We start from the raw sequence: 19,394 nt of genomic DNA on the forward strand, positions 1-19,394 counted from the left end.
GTCTAACTATGTCGGAATATACCTACGGAGACATATATCTGCGTACATATGTCACTTGATGTGTATATGTGAACATATAGATTTTGACATATGTATGTGTAGTTGTCAGCATTTGCATGTATATCTGTTCATATATTTGTATTTATATGTGTATATCTCTGTATATATATATATATATATATATATATATATATATATATATATATATATATATATATATATGTGTGTGTGTGTGACTACATCTATAGATATGTTGTATCCATTTAGTTAGTAATATATTTGCAGACACACGCCCATCTAGCTATAGGTATACATTTTCTGTACTGTTGCATGACTGGGCTGGGGTTATGTTTCTGACAACATACAATTTCTGCACATCTGGCATGGCTTAGTGGTAAATCGTTTTGTGTGTGGTGTGCATGGTTCTGGGTTCTGGCCGTGCGGAAGCTGTTTGTTTTGTTGCTGGGCAGAACACTGGCCATTGGATACAGTGTGCTTAAGGCACTTTCAAGTGGTTGTTAGCGGGTTTTCACAGAGGTAAGCACTGCTGACTTCCGGTCACAGTGTCTTACACGTAGTTAGCTTCTCCTTTGCTTAATCTGTGTCGGCGTTGCTTCACCCCACCCACACGCACTTGCACACACTCACTAGTGCTTACATATGCTTACTACTGCTTATCTGTGCTTACGCCTGCTTACTGCTGACTTATTCATTATGGTACTGACTCTTCACATGTGCATTTAATGCAGTACTCCAGTTCACATTTAAATATTATTTAGTAGGTTATATAGCAATAAAATGTAAATATATGTTCGTATACAGATTTCAAATGGAAAATGGTATGTGCTGCAGTGGGACTCGAACCAGGACTGCCTGCTCATTAGGCAGATGCTCTGAACACTATACTAATGCTGTTCTGTTTCATTTGCATATATCTTCCTTGTTATCCTCTTCAGTCTTTTAAGCTACTTTAACAGTAGCTAAGAGATGGGCACACCCGCACACCTACGGTTAGCTGTACTCGGAGTTTTAGAGATAAATACAGGGATTACTTATTTTTCTTTTTATGTCTTGTTGCTGTTGTACACATGGGGGACTGTTGGTGGGGATATGCAGACATCTATGAGTGGTCTTGCTCGTTTATTTACAGTTTCTGCTGTTCTGCTTTGAGGGTCGTGCTTATTCTAAGAGCTCTGCTCTCAGACATGCCCCCTGCACTCATCCACGCTCCGTGTAGGATTAGGAGGTCAGGCAGCATGCCTTCATTAATATGCTTGGCGCACTGCTGTCCTCCTTCTAAACGGCCACTTCTGTGCAGGACTAGACTAGTCCTGCACAGAAGATTAGTGAATCCGGGGGAATGTCTAGTATGTTCAGTCCCCTAGTATTTTTTTTTTACATTCTAAAGCATTTGTTGTTCCTGAATATATGTTGTAAATAATTTCCTTACTAACATTATTGAATCAATATTATACAATGACTGGCCATTAGTATTCAAAAACGTGCATGCTGATTGGCCAGCCCAAACAGCGTGCCCATTGTAAATCCCAGAATATACCAATGGAAAAAGGTCCGGTCACTGGGACTTCTTTCCATTCGTATATTCCAAAACTTTTATTTTTTTTCAACAAAAATTAAAAAAAAAAACCTATAGTCCATACCCCGGACATACCTGAGAAGCAGCATGGAGGAAATACAAAGAAAACCAGGTACGTTATTTAAAACTAAAGACATGCACCTGATTTTCTTTGCATTTCCTCCATTCTGTCTCTCTCTCTCTCTCTTCTACCCCTAATGTAGCCCAAACTTTTTTTTCAATAATAAAAAAACAAAAAAAGAAAACAAAAACAGAGCAACGGAGACTTTCTTTTCTCCATTGCTTCCTTTTCAAAGCATTGCTGTACTGGGTATGCATGGGAACGCAAGTCCTATATGCATGCGCAGTACATCAAAACAAGGCAGCAGTATACCACCAGCTGCAGAAGAACAGTAATGCGGCATTATGCAAAGACATTATTTAAGAAAAGTAAGTATTTTTTTTCTTAAATAATGTCATTGTATAATAGCAATAACCAAGTCCATGGTTGTAGTATATTGAAATTTACCCACAGTTGGCATTATTTAATCACTCGGGCTTTGCCCTCATAATTAAACCACACCAACCGTGGGTAAATCTTCAATATGTCACACCACGTCATAGGTTATTGCTTAATTATTCCAGTCTATTTGTGGTAAATTTGAGTCCGCAGCTAATATTATTCTTCCCTCCTGTGTTTCTTCCAAGAAATGTATGAATTCCTCTAGGTAATCTGCACTTGACTTTAGTGCTCTATACACTCCAACAACTTTTATAAGTTCCAGGGGTGTCTTTATTGTCACAGTTACACTCTAGTCAGTATATAGTATTGGTGTTATCATTGAACATGTAATAATCACTGGTCTCATAACTATATTTAATCCCTGTCATAACACTTCCACCTGATTTTTTGTTAGAATGTCTGTTACAGTAAAAACAATTATACCCTGACAGAAATGGTTTCCAGTCATTGTTCTTTAACCATGTTTCACAAACAATAACAGCATCAATCTTGTGGGAACATAACAAATTTCATAGGTTCATAGGTAGGTACTAGGCTATTGGCCCTAGGGTCTCTATAAGCCTAGCCAAATGGTACCCTGGCTTTTGCCACCCAAGAACATTATTTTTCTGTGCCCCTGTCAAGCAGAGCCACAGAAGTGATCCCCAGGATGAATTTCCTACCTCCCATCCAATCGTCAAGATTTTTCTTGAAGAGTGCTAATGAGGAGCTTTGTTTGATATAGCTAGGTATTTTGTTCCAGAGTAAGGGAAGACTCTGGGACAGGAATCTATCCCTCCAGCATGTTCTGTTTATTGTGGTGACAAGGTTTAGGTCCCTAGAGCATGTTGCTCGGAAGGATTGGGACTTCTTTATGTGGAGCATGTCCAACAGCTGTGGGTTTGACATAGCTTTGTATGTTAGGCAGAGATCGTCTCTGAGTAGGTGATATGTGACAGAGTAAAGCTGGAGTTTTTTGAGACGGTCTGTGTAGGGCATCTGCTTGAGGCCGTTAATCCTCTTTGTGAGGTATTTCTGTGGCCTTTCCAGTTGTTACAGATGTCTTGTGAGGTACATACCAAAAGGGGCGTTGTACTCTATAATGGGTCTAATGAGTGATGAGTAGAGGGGAACAATGACCTCTTTTTCCTGGATGAGAAACCTTTTGTGATGAGGTATGCCACATAGAAGGATTTCCTGACTACTCTGGCAATGTGATTATCAAAGTAGAGACTACTGTCCACCTGTGTCCCATGGTCTCTTATCACACTTTCGGTGTTAAGTAGACTACCACCTGTGTAGTAGTTCATGGGTACAGAGTTTTAACAAAAGGGATGACAATGTACTTTTTGGCATTGAGCTTGAGGCTATGGCTTTGACTTTTGTAGGATGTCCACATCATTAGAAGTTTTGATTATAGCTCCTAGTTTGCAGTCATCTGCAAACTTTGTTAGCCAAAGACCTTCTGTGTTAGCCTGTACTTCAGAGAAGTAGATACCAAACACAAGAGGACCTAGGACTGAACTCTGTGGTACTCCACTTGTCACTGGTCTGAAGTTGGATTTAGAGTCTGCTACTTTCAGTGTGGGTTCTGTCAGTGAGCCAGTTGGCAACCCATCTTGTGACATACATACATACATACATACATAAAATATTTCAAGCATGGGCATTAAAGCCCTTCTAGCTTGCCAATATGCCAAAACACTTTTTACCCTAATAAATGTCCAGGCTGTTCTTAAAAATATTTAAACTAGTACTTGTTTTAATGTAATTTGGTAGTCTGTTCCAAGCATCAGCTACTCTGTCAGAGAACCAATTAGTACACTTCTCATTCCTATAGAATCTTCTACATAGGTAGTCTGATGATTCTCTAGTACTATTTGATAACCTCAAACATTCCCAGAGGTAGTTCATAGGTTCATACTAAGCTAACTGCCCTTGCAAGCCATTTTAAGCCTAGCCAATTATCTCTTGTGAGAATCAAACCCTGCACCTTGTGTTTGTAAGGCGAACACCTTAACCATTAGGCCACCCTCCCACCTTGCTGTCCCTACATGTTCTATATACCTGAATAAGATCTCTTAAATATCTGTAAGATACACTGTACAAGTTCAGATATTTTAGCCTTTCATAATAACTTTTCACATCCATGGATGCCCTTAGTATATTTCCACTGTACTCTTTCCAGTGTATTCATGCTTGTTTTCCTATAGGGTTTCCATATTGTTATTCCATACTCAAGTTTGGGTCTAATGTAACTAACAAACAATTACTTCATTATGTTTGATTTCATAGACTTTATAAATCTTTTTATACAACCTATAGTTCTATAACTATCATTAGCCAATTGATTGATATGATTAGAAAAACTCATAGCTGAATCTACCCATATACCCAGGTCCTTAAATGAGTCTACAGTTTCAATCACTGTGTGCTGTATTAAATATTCACCTTCCAGTTTATGTCTCCCAAATCTCATATGCTTAGTTTTTTTATGTATTTATCAACATATTATTCTCCTGTGCCCAAATGGTCAATTTAGTCAAATTATTTTGCAGACATGCTTTATCTGTAACACTTGTAATCAGTTTACCCAATTTCAGGTCATCAGCATATAGACTGTAGAACACCTCAGATGAAAAAGTAATGTCTGAAAGATACAACTTAAACAAGTAAGGGCCTAGTACAGACCCCTGTGGGACACCTTGACTGTAACCAAGGATTTCACCTGTCCAGTTGGTGTGTGATGCTTGTCATGTCCTATTTGTAAGCCATGCAGTTATCCATCATAGGGACATAGGGATTTATACTTAGTTTAGTGAGTTTATCTATAATTCTAGAGTGGGGGATGGTGTCGAAAGCCTTGGCGAGATCTAGATAGGCTGTGTGAACCATCTTACCCTCATCTACGGCTTTGGTGACTGCTTCAAAGAAGTCTATCAGGTTTAGGAGACATGATCTGCCTTTTCCAAACCCAATCTGGGTAGGGTCCAGAGTTTGTAGATTATCAATGTCATTGTTTATAAATTCCATGATGATACATTCCATAGCCTTGCAGACCAGGCTCTTCAGGCTAATGGCACGGTAGTTCCTGGACTCCGTGGTTGATCCCCCTTTGTAGAGTGGGATAACCGTTGCTGTGCGCCATTCAGTGGGCACAAAGCCTGAGGTGAGGCTATGATTGAACATGGTACTCAGGTGGGGTGCCAGTTCGTTCTGTAGTTAATGTAGAACGCAGCCTGGGATGTTGTCAGGTCCCATGGATGCTGTGTTCTTGGCTTTGGAGAGTGTGTTTTTTACCTGTGCAGCCGTGATTACAGGAACTTTGCATTCTTCCGGTATAGAGATGGGCCCTTTAGGGTATGAGAGAGGGGTAAAGTTAGCACTGAATCTATCTGCCAGGATGTTGGCAATATCAGTTGGTTCTGTATATTTAGTGCCATTGTGCTGTAACTCAGAGCAGGTCTGAGTGTTACCATTGAGATTCTTGAAATAGCTATAGCATGCTTTGTGGTTGTCTTTAGAATCAGTGGCAATTTTGTTTTCATAACTAGCTTTGGAGGATTTTATGAGGGATCTCAGCTTCTTACTTAGGCTGACCACAGAGTTCCTCCAATCATGGGATTTTACTCTTTTTTGCAACAGTTTCTTTCTTCTGTTGTAGAGTTTGTTTATAGCAGAGAACCACCAGATTGGCTTCCTTTTTTTGGAGGATAACATCTTGGTTCTGTTAGGGATTGCACGATCCATGCACTCGTGTAAGTGCTTATAAAGTGCAATTGTATAGGCTTCAGCAGTCATTCCTCTATTGTCTGTTAGCATGGGTGTTGTGAAGTTTGCCACTTCTGTCTTAAGAAGCGTGAAGTTGGCTTTGGAGAAATTATTTACGGTGGTTTCCCTAATGGGGGGTGGGGGTGGCATGTGGATGTCTAGGATGATTTTCTTGTGGTCGGATCTGACCAACGAGGAATTGACCTCTGGTGTGGAACACCGGTTGCCCATGTTGGTAATGACCAGGTGTAGGATGTTGCTGCCCCTGGTGGGGGTGTGGATAAGTTGATCCAAGGCATTGGAATTTATGAATTCAAGAAAACATTGAGCAGAAAAGTTGGTACATGAGTAGTTTTCCCAGTTAATGGTGGGGTAGTTGAAATCGCCCATTATTAGGGTGTTAGGTTGTACCCTAATATTTTCCAGTGTATCAAGAAATGAGGAGTGGGAATCCTGGGGCATGGTGGGGGATCTGCAGCAAGCTACAATTTGGATTGTGGTCTTGCCCAGAGTTAATTGCACTTGGATAATCTCGGATGCATTATGCTGAGCAACTAGCCTGGAGGTGTGGATATCCTTAATGAATATGGACACGCCTCTGCCTTTAGTGCCTCAGTCCAGGTTAGGTGGCCAAAAGGTGTGGTATGAATTGAACCAGGTCTCTGTCACTGCACAGATGTCGATGTTCTCCATTTTAAGGAGTGCCTTGAGTGAGTGCATTTTGAGGTTTAGACTTCTAGCATTGAGTAGCATTACCCTCAGATTTTACTTGCTTGTTCCTGTTACAGTGGTGAATTTGTCATTTCAATCTTGCCTAAAAAAGGCACTATAGGGGTGGCAAGAGCCTTAGCCAGTATCCAGAATCCCAAGGGCGACAGGTGCAGGCCATCTCTGGCAAAGCATCGTGGTTTGTCGATTATGTCATCCCAGGCAAACAGATACTGGATCCCCTTAGAATGACACCAGAAGCTTAGCCAACTGTTGAAGTCAATCATTTTGTCATTTTGATTACTGTGGTATCATTCTGGGTGATAGCAGGATGCTACTCAGGGCTAGGGTCATAATTGCCTGGGCTACAACATCAGACAGCTCCTCTATGTCTCTTTTCATGTAGTCCAGGGAGGTACGTCTCAGGTCTTTCACACCAACATGGACAATGACAGAGTCATATTTGTACTTGTTGTGGAGTGACCTGAGTGCATGCATTATGTGGCAGATCCTGGCACCTGACAGGCAGCTGACAGTAACTTTCTCCTTGTTTAGCCTGGTGAGTGGAACATCAGTGTGCCTGACTATAGAGTCACCTATGACTAGAGTGTTGGGTACGTTGGTATGCCTTATGGGCTGTGGTTGAGTGGCACACTGAGTTTGTGGGCTATGTGTCATTTGGGTTGTGTTGGGGGGGTGGAGATTACTTGAGTTTCTTATTTGGAGGTCCCTGTTGGTTGGGTATATTTTTTGAGAGCCTCTGTGAATGTAGGTGTGTGTTTTGTGTTTCTATGTGTGTGTTTTGGTGGTGTAGGTTTTGAGGGACTATGTGATGAGTGTGGTGTGGTGCAAGTGTTTACCTTCTCCTCTTGACTGTCTAGTCCAGTCTTGGGTGAAGAGAGCTTTGCTTCCAGTTTAGTTATATAAGTGCATCTCTCACAAGTTGCAGTGTTGGGTGGTAGGAGGAGAGAGTTGTCTGTGTACATGAGGCAATTGCTGCATTGCCCCAAGATGCCCAGATTCATCAGGTAGACAGGAGAAAATACCGGGAGCTGACCCTTAGACATGCCTGGATAGGTGTGTATTTATTAAGTACTAAAAACTATTTTCCTCTAGACAAGTGAGGAAAGTTGAGTGCTGTTGTAATTTGTAGCTTATTTAGTGCTTACAATGAGTTCTGAACAAGTGCTGAGCTAAAAAAAAAAAACAGATTTGAGTGCTGAAACTAGAAAACTGGCTAGTTCTAAGGAAACTAAATTAAGGTAGAAGGCTTCCCTCCAACACAGAAAGGCGTGGGGGCTCAGAAGTTTACAAACAGTTCTGGATACAGCAAATCTGTATCAGGACTAGACGACTTACAGGAAAGACAGGAAGCAAGCTTAGAAATTTTTTTTTCCAGTAAAAAAAACTTTATTATTAATGCTCCTAGAGGAGGAAAGATGGTCCAGTTATAACATGAATTGTGTTCTTTGTTAAAAAAATCTCCAGATTTAGTTTCCTGGCTGCATCCATACTAGCACATTCTTGGCATGTTAATCTTGGCTATGCACTGAGTTCTGTCCCTTCATAGTTTCTATTCTCTTCTTTCTGGTTTCTTCAGTGCTCACCAGGTGAATTTGAAGAATGTAACCAGTGCGGCTAGGTTAAAAAAATCACCTCAACAGTCTTGTTTCCTTCTTCATTTAAAGGAAACTTGTAATTTTATAAGGAGTATATGTTATCAATGGAAGCAGTCTCTCAAGAAGCAAGTTACAATAACATTTCATCCACACTAATCACTCTGAAGCAATCAATGCAGTATTCCTGTAATGTGATAACATTTTAAACGACTAGATTGGTATAAAGTGAATTTTCACCTATATCCAGTAGAATTGCTCCCTGCTTGCTGTCGTCTGAAAGATTCATATGACTTTACAAATATAGCTGCTCCTGTTAGGGCACTTGGTATATCTCCGACTTACTCATATCTTCATTCTACTGTGTAATGAGTACAGATGCAAGATATGACTTTTGTACTGCTTTACAGCTATTTAGTTTGTATATTTTGCTCCTGGAAGAATCCAGTGGTGATGTATTGACATTATTTCTGGACAGATGTATTCTAGGACTCCTGCATATAATGTGATTCACATTCTGGATGCCTTTCTAATGCCAGGTTTTCGTGGAGACACTTTCCTGTAACATATAAATGCTTTCATTATCTGCAGGAGGTCACACGTTTGCTTTATTGTGCAATATTTTTTATACAGGTTCCGTGATGTTTGTTGAGCAGTGTTTTGGTGAAACAGAACTCATCAAATCAGTTTCAGTTTTACTGTGTTTTGGAAACAATGCTACTTAGAATAAGCTAATATATGATTGTGGGTAGGAAAATGTCTCCTTAACTCCAGTGCTATTTGATCCCCAAGTCAGTACATTTAGAAACATAGTAGTGTGGGAATACAGGGGTCATTGTCCACTATTATTTGTGTGTGTGTGTGCGTGTGTGCGTGTGTGTGTGTGTGTGTGTGTGTGTGTGTGTGTGTGTGTGTGTGTGTGTGTGTGTGTGTGTGTGTGTAGCTGACAATGTATTTTTTATTGAGATTGTTTCTTGCAATTATACTCAATGTTCAGCCCTAAATTGATGTATACTAACTGCCTATCATTAAAATGCAGACATGCAAATGGGGTATGTAACATATATGTGTATAATTATGCACACATAATGTTAGTAATGACAGAAAAAGAACCACAAGATTTGATGTGCATCTAACAAAAGCTTCACACCACCACCACTCTGGGAAGTCACAGTGTGCATCCCCTTTACTGAGATCTCCCTCTTAAATCTATACCTACTGTATCATTACTGTATATGTGCACATATGTTACAGAGTACACTCAGTTCTCCCACTGAAGCTGAATGATTCAAAACAATGCAGTTCATTAAGGATGAATACACAGGTGCTAAGTATTAGGGATGTCAATACAAGCAAGAAATTAGGCGAGAACTTCGGTTTCTGTTAGACTTCACAGTGAAGCTCACTCCTTCAGGGTAGGATAGGTGACTGACCCCTCTCCTGCAATGCTACAGAACCCTTTGGTGCAATTAACAGATACTCTATTAGTTCTAGAGGGGAGACTGAGCACTGTTCAAACATTTTTTGCTAGCAGTAACCTGACTCAATCATCTGCCATGTAGTAGTTTGTCTCTGATGCCCTGATGCTCAGTGCAGCAAAACAGTGTAACTTTATATTTTTTTACCATGTAAGGCATGTCACTTCTGTTGTTCCGTTACTTAGAGTGTATTACATCTGTACTGAATTACTGTAGCACAAGCATAAACAACGGTCTGAGCTTTCCTACACTTGTTTCATTATGATTTTGAAATAAAAAAATAATGAAAAAATAATAGTGCTAATCGAGAATGTAATAGTTGTTCCATAAAATGCCACATGGTGACTAAAGCTCATTTGGGAAATGATAATAATTACATTAGTAGATATGGGTAACCACAGCATTCCAAGTATACTCTCTAAGAAGCATTTACAGAGCACTGTGGAAGGAATTTCAACACGAAGAGCCATTGTCATTTAAATATGTGTACAAGGTAAATAAAACTTGTCAAAGTGCAATGTAGGCAGACTGTCAGTAAAACAAAATGCAACAAGTTTCTGAGTTCAGAAAGCACAAAAGAGTGTTAGTTGTATTCTCTTCAGATGCAGTAAATGGTATATGACAGTATGTGTGTTGGCTATCCGATGGCTATATGATGAGCATATTGAAATGCTAATTCTTAAGTCTTAGCAACTGCGCTGAAAGTAGAACAGCCTCATAATCAAAATTTATGGCTGCTACAGATTATTTAGATGCTGAGAGAGTTAGTCCCCCCCCCCCCCGTACCCATTATCAGTTAGATACTAAATCAGAATGCAGTGCTGTAAAGAAACATGCCAGTAAAATGACTCATCTACATCAGTGGCTATTGATCTAGCATTACACCAGTACATGTTTTGGTCATTAAAACATTTCTGTTGTAATTTCTCCATGAGTGTTGCTAAAAGAAATTAGTCTTTTAAAATAAAATCAGGCATCTGAAAACATGCAGAATAATATTTCCCACTTTCATGGTCTTCCAAAGTGAAGTTTCTGTGTGCTCTGCTCTAAGGCATCCTAACAAGTCATAAGGTCTTAATGAGTGCTTACACAATTTAGTGATGAAGACATGTCTAGGAAACAGATGTAGAGTGATGAGATCATAGTAAACAAGTCATATGACCACATTTTCTGGTAGTTTCAAGTCTGTAATCTAAAGGAAACAGCTCATGGGGTTTTCTACACAAAGTCTGTCATGGAGCATCTGTCTTGGAAGAAAAAAATTACTCCCACTGTAGATCTCTTTCTGTACATTCAGTGATGATGGCTTGTGAAAGAATGAATGAAAAACAATGGAAAGTAAAAATCAGAACACTTGAAGAATTAACTGGCAGTAAAAATTCTTTTGCCTGTTCTTATTCAGGCAATACTTTTCAAGCTGCAATGACTTAAACTGCCATGACTCAACAGTTAAATCAGACTGCCTATACAGCCATAAACAATGCTGTCAGAATAATTCAGCATCTCTCCCACTGCGAGACATACAAGAGAGCTGCACTGATTTATCCACCTTGGCACTGAACCATTTTCAACACTGCAAATGGGCTTTGCATTTCTTGCTTAAAAGTGTATTACATTTCCTAAAGAATTTTCATCAATCAGTCACAAGTTTTATATGTATGTATGTGTGTATGTGTGTGTGGCATATACCTGAGCTCTGTGTTTAGCTCAAATGTACAGATGGAAGGAAACCACTTTTTTTTTGCAAGTAGGTACCAGGCTTTCTCATACAGAAATAGAACCAAAGATTTAAACTCAGGATTAAGAGACTGATAGACTGCTTGTCAGCCTGCATAATGTATTCTGGTTGCTGGAGAGGAAAATGTACAGATTCATGGAAGTCAAGCTTAAAACCAATGAGCAGAAGAAATCCTCTTCCAAACAATGTCTTGATGTGTGGCCACAGATATTTCCCCTTTGACTTTTCTGTGTATCATAGCTCATTACTGAAACGCTGTGTTCTGTAGACCAGATTAAATATTTTAGGTAATCAGAAGCATAAAAACAGTCACAACAGATGCAACCACACACACTGTTTCTACTTCTACCTACAGGGGGAGGTGTCAGTGGATGATTTATTTATTTAGTGACATTTGATTATAAGGAAAGTTTGACCGGCTAGAAGCCCATTTTCCAGGGTAGAAAAGCTCCAAATTATTACAAAGCATTTTAATTACAATAATTTTACAAATTTCAAAAATAAAACAAATACATCTGCAGTTTAAATAATTCAACAAATTAGACATACTATAAAAAGAGTGGTTAAGAATAATATAAGTTATATGTTGCTTGTTTAATATTTACAGAAATTTTAGATAAGTTGTAGAGAAATTAAAGATAAGTTAGTCTAATACAAACAGGAATTGCAATACGAAAATACCTGATCAGAATAGGAACAGGGTCTACTGACCAGGTATTTTTATAGTTTTTTAAGTTACACGTTTTTAAAGTTTTTTAAGTTACAGTTTGTGCAAGGGGATGCTGTTTTTTGTTGATGAATTGCAATATGAAGTGAGGAAAAAACAGGCTTATGGTATATTTCGAGAGAAAGTCAGGGAGTAGACTTGATGATAAGCTGATGAAGCAAGATTCATTTTTGTATACCTTCATAGAGTTGCTTAGGGTTGTGAGTTGGCATAATGGTTAAGGTGTTTACATTATAGACGCAGGGTACACGGTTTAATTCTCCCCTTTGTGAAGCATGGTTAGGCTTAATAAAGGCACCCTGAGATCACTAGCATAGTAATTACCTAGGGAAAAAATTTAACTACTCTGCTAAAGCTTTTTCCAAGTCCATTTACTATAGTTCCCATGATGCCTTATGTCTGTTCAGTACTTTCTTAGAATCTTCTATCCTGCATTTTTCATTGTTATTATTATTATTATTTTGGTTCAACAACTCTACAAATCTAAAGTCTGTGAAACACATTAACTCCAAAAGGGTACTTAATTACTGCAATCATGTCATCCAGATGAAACTGTTAAACTAATTAGCATCTGCAAAACAAAACAACTTTGTATCTTCTGCAGTTTTGCATCAAGAGTTTGTATGTAGTATTGATTCAGTTATTTTGTTTATACCACAAAATAGGAATTGTGAGACGAATGACCTCCTACACTTGTTACATTTCTATGGGCCTTTTGAAACTTGATAATGTTCTAAGTTAGATAATCTTGCATCCAGTTATAATCTGAGATGCAGCTGTAGGCTGGAAGCACCCCGTGCCATTCTGTTAAAATATAAAGCTGCCGAAGAGTGAATGATAGTGGTTTATGGTGTCCAATGAAGAGATGGAGACAGATGAGTGAAAACATAGCTGCTAGCATGAAAGTTTACAGTGGAACCTCACAACAGAAGCTAGCAGATCAAGAAAGCAAGAACCTGTGAAGCTGCCTGACTGAGTATAATAAAGGAAAAGATGCACGCCAAGAATGCCTAATTTTTAAATTGTTTTCAGTAAAGTAAAAAAGGTCATAGTGAAACAAAATGATATTACAGTAGAGAATTGTCAAGACAATGGAATTAGGACAGTCCAAAGTAAGATTAGGTAGTGAGGTGAAAACAGAGGAAGGACGATGCCATCAGTCCTAATGTATGCAATGGGATGAGGTAGACATGAAGCAGACTATCTGCCAGACCAGAATGGGAAAGGAGATGTTTGTGGGGGGAGCTGGGAACTTCAAGGGGATAGTGAAGCCTTTGTGTATGACTGCCTACCATTCAGTAAGTCTGGGGAACTGCAACTGCTTCAGGATGTGACAGCCACAGCCATAGGATAGAGGCAGATATAACTTTGGACTGAAATGAACACTTAGGAAAGCAATTAGGCAAACTATGTTACGACTAGGGAGACAATAAGCAGCAACGACAGAAACTCTGTGTTACAAATATCAAATATAACAGCTCACTGTATGGGGTAAGGGGAGACGTTTGGCAGCTTATGTTGTAGCTCAGGGGCTTGATAGGAAAGAAGGCTACATGGGGGAGTGTTATTACTGGCACAGTTAAATGGTACTCACTTAACAAGCATCATAATGCAATAGACATATCTAATGGAAAGCCAAGCATCTCTATCTCCTAAGAACTGGACATAGATTGAGTGATACTCTGCATGCAATACTTAATTTTACATTTATTCTGAATTCTGTCAATAGAAATATGGAATTTTTTACTGCAGAAGTTCCTGCCTAATGGAACAAGCTATTGTTCCAAGTGCCTTATGTCCCCTACTACCTATAATGGCAAAACAAGGGATACAGATGATACCATGAATGAGGAAGGAAGCCCAGTAGATAAGCCTGCTGAAAAATGTCTGCAGCATCTGGTGTTTTGTATTAATCACTGGGCCATAGTGTTAGTATTGTGGTCCTGGCCTTAAGGACCTCATGAAAAGAATGAAATAGTTGATAGCAAATGCTAATACTATTGCACTGGAATCATCATCATCATCAAGCCCCCCCCTTTTCACATTTTCTACAGAGGTTTGGGTGTCATGCAAACTGTCACCATATCTCTGAATTTAGTGTCACTCTCTTACCTTCTTTGAGAGCCATGACTAACTGTAGCATGTCTTCTCTCACACAATCCAGCCGTCTCTTTAAAAGACACCCTTTTTCTTCCTCTTGCCTTCTTTCTTGCATTAGAAATGACCAAACAAATCTCTACCACCAATACAGAAGCTAGAGTCAGCGTGTCAGAGGAAAACAACAGAAGCTTGAAGGTCCCTTCAGTTTTCAAGCTTTGGAGTGAGTTAAAGGGTCTGTTGGAGAATATTTTGTACATGGAGAGTCTCTGGACCATACCTTTTCCTTATCTATGATGCAAGCTATTTTATTTAAAAATTAATGGTGTTTTAGGGCCTGGCTTATGCATGTTACTGCTGTAGTATGGCTTTTTATTGTAGGGGAGTGGAAAGATCCACATGGGTGATCTTTGGTAAGCTTAAGCAATGTTTTTCCTGTGTAAGCTCCTTGGAAGGCTTTTGACTTTTACAGCAGGATTGTGTCTGTCCATATAAAGTTCATGCGACATTGCAACACTGGTGGATTGCTCTGATCAGAGAAAGTTATTGATAAGGGCCAATAGATAGGTCTTTATGGGTTGCAGGAAGTATATCCATCTCATCTTAGCATGCAGCTACCTGTTCTTTTTAGTGTTTACTTTAGATGGAATATGCATTTTCTGGATTATCCTTTTCACTGTGTTAAGACTGTATTAACATCTCTGCATGTGCTGTTTATATTTAATGTTTCTGTATAGCTGTACTATAATAAAGATGTAAAGGAAATAGAAACTTAAAGTGATAGTCACCAATTCAATGCTCCAAGTACCACCAGTGTAAGACAGGATAATCACGAGGCATGAGCAAGGTATCATAACAGTAATTGTAAATTCTCATGATCTTACTAGAACTATACTGTAACAAATATTGATGCCATGACTATGTTTGTATTATTTTTGTTCACTGTTACGTGATTTTCTGTTTTATTGCAATGTTCTCAATATATGTATGTGGAGCTTTTCTCCTCAGGCCTCTGCTGAAAATGGGTTCTGTTGACCCAGTTGGACCATCCCTGTAAACAAATATCAAATAAATAAATAAATAAATAATAGTAATGATGATGATGATGATGATGATGATAATAACAATAATAATGCGACTCATGGTGGGTGCAGCATAAATGCAGTGAATGTTCAGAAATTGCTTTCCTTGTTCTTGAAGCTTCCAATCCAGTGTTCCAGGTGTCTAGCTAGCAATATGTTTAGAAGTCTAATAGCTTCCAAGTTTAAGTCACAGGCACATAGGCTGAATGAATGTTACTTTACACAAAGCTAAAGAGAAGTGGACTTTTGTAATCCAGTTGTCCTCAGTAACTCAAATAGTGTACAGGCAGAGATCTGTACTTAAAGGTCGGTTTGGAAGGAGCAGGGGAATATCTGATGTGGTACCTAGCAGCACAGCTGCTTGAGATTTATATATTATTGGTTTGAGCTTACTCTTAATGAAATTTTAGTTTCATTTGGGGCATACATTTGAGTCTTTGGAGAAACTTGGACATCAGTGATGAGATATTTGGTCTATACCAAGAGAAGTAGAAAGGTAAATCATCTAGCTCTTAATAATGCATAATCTGAAAAGATTACAAGATGGCTGTTACACATCCCTAAATGAGGAGAACAAAAATCCACGTTGAGACAAATGTATGATACCTAATGCCTTGAATATCACTGTAATAAACATGAAAAGAGCAGATCTCTACACAAATGTGCGAAGATTCTGTGATGGCTTCACTACTTCAGCCCTGGTACTGGAGTTACTGAAGGCACACATGTTGATGATGAAGAAAAATGTATTAGAAATGTGAGTAGGGAGATTCATCTATTTGTATCTGTTTACATTGGTGAAGCAGTGACGGCATGGATCTACACATATGTGTTCACACACACACTGGTAAAGCATTGACCACCTGGATCTATACATATGTGTGCACACACACGCACACTCATACACATGCACACATGCACACACATACATATTCAAAACACTTGTAAACTTTAAGAGGATGTGAGCTAATTTACAGGCCAACTACGTTTTATACTATACCAAATATGATCTTAGCCAAGAGGCTATAATATGGACAATGAAAAATTTAGTATATATGCTCCATGTCTGAAAACAGGAAGATTAGTGCAAAATATGGCTATATGCTTCTACATTTTTTTTATTGTAGCCGTGGGTTTACTTCCCACAGTCTCCATTTGCCCACAGTAAGATTAAGCCACCTAACCAAACTCTTCTCCTCTTCCTTCTATGCAAATATCAGACTGGTGTAGAGTAAGGTTATGAGTTTCTAATGAAATTCATCTTGTATCCCTGGGTTTAATGCCTTCAGTCACCATTTGTATGCAGAGAAATTGAGTCACTTAACAAGACACAGCTCCTTTGATGACTCCTTAAAAGAGGCAGATATGTTTAGTGGGGTTACTCAGATAACAAGAAAATTAAAAAATAATAATCAGTTTCTAATAATTGTAATAGGAGAGCAAAACTGTGTTCACGTTAAATAAATGGAGAAGCACCTGAGTAACAGATTGCTTCATGAATCTAAGGACCAGCGACCAAGTAAATAGCTGTAAAATGCATTGTAAGATACACTGTAATATGCACTGTAAGACACACTGTAAGATGCACTGTAAGATACACTGTAAGATGCACTGTAAGATACGCTGTAAGATGCACTGTAAGACACACTGCTGTAAGACACACTGTAAAATGCACTGTAAGATACGCTGTAAGATATACTGTAAGACAAACTGCTGTAAGATGCACTGTAATATGCACTGTAAGACACACTGTAAGATGCACTGTAAGATACACTGTAAGATGCACTGTAAGATACACTGTAAGATGCACTGTAAGATACGCTGTAAGATATACTGTAAGACACACTGCTGTAAGACACACTGTAAGATACACTGTAAGATGCACTGTAATATGCACTGTAAGATACGCTGTAAGATGCACTGTAAGATACACTGTAAGATATACTGTAAGATATACTGTAAGACAAACTGCTGTAAGACACACTGTAAGATGCACTGTAAGATGCACTGTAATATGCGCACTCTACCAAATTGCTCGAGGTGTAAGTTTAAACTGTTAGGTAAAGTGAAGGGGAACAGAATCAAGACCAGATTTCTCTATAAAATTATCATAAAGCTTACTGAATTCTGCAAGATTTTACTTCAGCTTATTGCTGATCTCTGCTGTGTTGTTTCAATCAAAACTGGGAAGACATAGCAGTAAAGATAAAAAATGGAAACTTAGAGACTCTTTGTTTTAGGAAAATGAGGCCAAATAAGAGTTGCAGGACCTGATACAGGAGGACCTGGGAAAAAACATTAATAGGTCACGGTGAGACATTTTGGTTGGTTAGGAAGTCAAACATTCAGCAATAGTCATGGGAAATTTTGAGAGAACAGGATGTTATGTGGATTAGTTAATCCAGTATCAAAATAAGTAAATAAATCAGAAAGATTAGATATAGGCTGGAAGCTAAAGAAAATGGTAGAAGAACATTTGGATGAACATGGCAAGAGAGACACAAACATTAAAAGATGTGAGTGAATTTCTTACGGGCAACAATGAGGTATTTTTCACCAGGATGTTATAAAAGGATAAGCTACATACTGGACCAAGGTGAATTCTTTAGGGGACAGAGAGGTGCCTGGATGTATTTGTCAATTTATGAGGACATTCATCAAAACAAGGGTCCCATAGCTGAGCATATGGAATGCTTTCTGAAGGAAGTAGCTCTTTCCCTTCTAGATTTCTGCTTTCCATATAGACCCTTATAAGTTGTGCTCAGAGCTATTTCTGACATGAAAAAAAGTTTTAGGACCAAAAGAGTTGGTGAATGCCCTTCTAAAGTTCCTCCTGGAAGACTTCCTGTCTTAATAACAGATATAGACAAATATCAACGACTATTAGTGCCAGCAACTATTATTTTCCACATTTGTACCATTTAACCAAATGTACTTTCCATAGAATACTTTCATCATCTATTATGTTATAGTCCAAACTATGTAAATAATCACAAACTTCATTTCTCTTAACATATATTCTTACTGTTCTTTATGTCAACATTCAGATTACTTTATATTAATATTGCACTGTATTTTAATAATGTACTTTTGTTGCCAAGTTGTGAATGAAAAGGGTCAGTAGACCTGATCAGTCACCCAATTATTAAATTGTAAACAAATAAACAAAGAAGTGATTGGAATAGGTTGTTCCCGCCTGGTGGGTTGGATGTCATAATAATGCTTATTTTTGAACTTGGGGAAAAAATCATTTAAACTTGAGGCAGTGTTAGTCTTAAACCTAGATGCCGAGATGTATGCCTGTCGTATGTCAGACTATATGCTAAGATAAGCAAAAAGAGGATTTTGGACAGAGATTATTTAATGGATCACACTAGCTTATGAAGATTAATTGGATGATAGATCATGTTAGAAAGGTTCTTTATTTCTATTCACCATTGATATACATACAGGCTGGACTTTCCAAGTTGCCTAGGTGCTGATAAGGCCTTTTACTACTTTCTTTGAGTATACATGTTTCAGGTTTTTTAAAAAATCTGAGTCTTAGATGGGGAAACAAAGGGAATGTTTATTCTTTATCAGGATCATACAGCAGAGTTTTATACAATGAATAGTTTTCTGGGTGTATCCTCTTTTTCCTTAGGGAACAAGACAAAGCCTCCAGCTTTCTCTTTTTTTACTTCTTCTTGGATCAGTGGATCAGGTGGCTGTGGCAGAATCAATGGCCTGGTGGAATTCAGCTGAGAGTCAGAAAATTAATATTTCAATTTATGGGAATATATTTAGTACACACTATAATCTGGAGGATCTGTGAGGTCATATAGAAAAGACCCTAAAACCTTGCTCTGAGATATCTAAATACGTGTGAAATATTCAAAGATTTCAAATGTTACTTGATTCTAGAAGGGCTTTGAAAACGTTGGTCCCTGAAAATAAGCAGGGTATGTTTGTAACTCTTTATTTGTGAGCCATACTTGCCCCGCCCCTATGTGGCTACATTAATATCATGCAAATATATATTTTTCCAAGTTTATTGACTCATTTTCGACATTATATATCTATCTTTTCTTGAACTGGTTAACAGAACTGTAAAAAAAAA

Source organism: Protopterus annectens, chromosome 4.part0 (genome assembly GCF_019279795.1).
Source record: "Protopterus annectens isolate FY-2018-M chromosome 4.part0, PAN1.0, whole genome shotgun sequence".
Classification (NCBI taxonomy): Eukaryota; Metazoa; Chordata; order Ceratodontiformes; family Protopteridae; genus Protopterus; species Protopterus annectens.